The 3,359-nt window shown below is 49.5% G+C and overlaps 1 pseudogene; it reads right to left on the reverse strand.

The window, feature by feature from the left end:
- Positions 1-326: 326 nt before the first annotated feature.
- Positions 327-1,739, reverse strand: LOC108281903 (annotated as a pseudogene).
- Between the last annotated feature and the right edge of the window lie 1,620 nt (positions 1,740-3,359).

A 3,359-nucleotide genomic window follows, 5' to 3' on the forward strand; every position in this document is an offset into this window, starting at 1 on the left:
TTTTATTCAAGTTTCTTTTAAGTGATGTTAATTACAGCATTTGAAGGGGAAGATCTAATTCCACACAAAATGGAAGACTCTAAAATGTACCCATTAAACTGCTAAAATAAACAAATTGAGTGGTGAGAATACAACAGAAGTCCAATTTAGATTCTGAGTGTTGTCACCATGTGATTACAATCACACAGACTCTTCCGAGCTTATAGCTGGAGCTCCTGGAAGCTATTTCATACTCTGGTGCAAGCGCAAAAAAATACAACACAAGAAGGAATAAGTCCTGAATTGTTGGCTTCATCACATCCACCCTCTCCACCCTGAAATGGCACAAAAGGAACAGTGACCACATCCTGCAGACCTTTTGGTGCAAAGGAGGTGAACTGGGGTGGGAACAGGTCATGAAGATCTATCTTAAAAAGTCCCATTCAGGTGAGTTTGTATACACCATCAAGCAGCGAGCCTCTCATCAACTGGGGTTGGGAAACCAAGGTCCGATTCTCAGGAAATCACAATTTCATTCGTTTACTCAATATGAATTTACAAAGTACCTACATATTATCAGCTTCCACTTGCAGCCATTTCTAGATAAAAAAGAAATCTGGCATCTCAAAGGGGCCCCCAAGTTCCCCCCAAGTCTACCACTGAAAAGACCTTTTTCGGAGATGGGTTTCTTCTGTACCTCTGAAAGGGCAACATCTTCAAGCTGAATCATCTTTAGCCTGGAGGTCTAACATATTTAGCAATACTTGCATCTCAGACATACAACATTGAAAGATACACTAAATTCTGAAGGTAGCTACACTGCAAAATAGTTTAAAATTCAACAATTGTACAGTATTCATTTATGCTTGAAATTCCAGTCCTAAACTAGGCTTGTGGCCACCAGCATTGACGTTCTTGCCATCCAGAAGAGCTGACAGTGTCAGTTTGATACCTGGCTTTAGAGTCTGAGTGTATCCTAAACCTATCAGGCTGGAGTTGTTCACTTTAGCCGAGAAGCAGGCGTCAGGGTCAATCTGATACTTGGCTGCTATTCCGAAGCGCGTGTTACTGTTTCCTGCCGTCCAGGAGAGATTGACAGCGGTCTCCAACTTCTTGTTCACCTTCTGGTAAATGGAGCCGCCAAACTCTGCCCCTTCATTCACATTAGTATGAAGCTGGAATTCATCAGTCTTATAGCCAACTGCAAAGTTGCTCTGGGTCACTCGGGACTTTGCCTTCTCAAAATTCATCTGGTAGCCAGCCAGCCAGACCTCATAACCCAGCACCACAGCACCCCGGATGGAAGGCCCAGCAATGTGGAAATCCACGTCGCAGCCCAGGTTAATGTGCTCCCGCTTGTACCCTGTCTTGATTTTTAGCATTCTTTTTCCCAGTGTTAGGTGAGAAGGATGAATCTAAAGTCAGCTTCAGTCCACGTGCAAGCTGATCTTCCAAGGTAATCTCAGTGCCTAGTGTATTGTCGGTGTTCCATTTCTCCGTAAACGTCAGGCCGTACTCGATCCATCTGTACTTGGTTTCCAGACTGCCCGTCACTTTGGTGGTCTCAGTGTGGGCTGAGCCTGAGCTTGGAAATGCCAATCCATTCTCAGATTTGTTTTCAAATCAAGCTTTATTAAGCCAAATCCATAGCCCTTGGTGAAGACATCCCTGGCAGATTTGCCAAGATCGGCATACGTGGGTGGCACAGCCATCTTCTGCTCCGAGGCGGTGACTGCGGGCTGGGCGGCAGCTACGGCGGGGGCTGCCTTCTTTTTTCTTTTCTTTCTTTTTAGAGGTGGAGTCTCGCTCTGTACCCAGGCTGGAAGGCAGTGGTGCGATCTCAACTCACTGCAACCTCCGCCTCCTGGGTCCCAGTTAAAGCAATTCTCCTGCCTCAACCTACCAAGTAGCTGGGATTACAGGGATGCAAAGACCCAATTTCTAAAAAAAGTGGTGGATTCAAGTTACATCTTTAAGAATCTTTGTTTGGTTGTTACTTCTTTATTTCATGCATGTTATAGCAATTGTTTTATTTTGGGCTCAGGTCATCCTCCCGCCTGTGCCTCCAGTGTTGCTGGGATCACAAGGCGGGTACGATCACTCCCGGCTTTTTGTTTTGTTTTTCAAAGAGACAGGGTCTTGCCGTGCTGCCCAGGCTGCTCTGGAACTCCTGGGCTCAAGCGGATCCTCCTGTCTTAGGCCCTCCAAGTAGCTGGGATTACAGGCTGAGCCATGGCGCCTGGCGGGGTATACTGGCTTTAAATGAGAAAAATGTTTGAACATTGACCTCCAGGTGTGGTCACGCGGGGCATGGCGCGGAGGGACCGGCCCTGCCGGAGCTGTTTTTATCAGCAGGTGAAGTAGCTGCAGTGCTTTCTTTAACTTTCAAGGAACCACCCATCTTTTCTAAAGCGCGCCATATTGCGCAGGCCCCCGCCGGCCCGGCAGCCCAGGGTGCAGGGCCACGCCCAGCCCAGGACTCTGCAGTGACTTAGCTCCTGGATCCCGCCTCCTATGCGTCTCCGGACGCGGCGGGACAGTCCCGGGTCCTGCAAGCTGTGGGAGCCGCGCTGGAGGCGCCTGGGGAGGACGCGGTTCTCCAGCCCTTCCCGTGCCTAAGCAGGACGGAGTTTCAGTTTCTTCGAGTGGGTGGAAACTAAAGCCAGGCGGGGACCCGGCGCCCGAAATGGGTGCGGATCTCAGGACGCAGGCACAGCGCGGGGTGGAGGGCGCAGCGCCGGGAGCGCGGATGCCAGGCCCCCTCACGGCACCGGGTGACAAAGGTGTGCAGCAGCGGCACGAAGCATTCCAGAGGGCACACATACAGCAAAACAGCACGCTGTGAACAGTGCAGATATGCACCTTTGTCAATTACACAATCATAAAGCTGGGGCATAGAGAGGAAACTGAACCATAACAACAAAATAAAGCCGAGAAACATTTAAGAGATTTATTGTTTGTTTTAAAATAACAGAAGCAAGTCCATTACACGGTAACTTAAGTCACATATTTTTGTGAGAAATATTTTCCAAAGGAAAAAAAAAAAAAAATTGGGAAAGTGGCGGTGCCTCAGTTGTGCTAGCTGTCAGGTCTAACACAGCCCGTCCTGGGCCGTGGCTCGCTGGCAAGGCGATCCCGCTTCCAACCAAAAGAGGTCAGTAACGTCTCCCTGTTGTCACGAAACACACTTGACTGGGCCTCACGCAGCCGCTGACAAGGTCGTGAAAATCCCAGGGTGGCAAAATTGAGTACCACTAGTTTGTTGGAGAAAAGCGTGGAAGAGTAGGGGGAGTCAGGAAAGGGTCCAGGGAAGGCCGCACTGACAGGCGGTCGCGGGGCCACCTTCAGAAGGGGCAGTGGGACCAGGTGGGGCCCGAGAG

This window comes from Cebus imitator, unplaced genomic scaffold (assembly GCF_001604975.1).
Source record: "Cebus imitator isolate Cc_AM_T3 unplaced genomic scaffold, Cebus_imitator-1.0 Scaffold233, whole genome shotgun sequence".
Classification (NCBI taxonomy): domain Eukaryota; kingdom Metazoa; phylum Chordata; class Mammalia; order Primates; family Cebidae; genus Cebus; species Cebus imitator.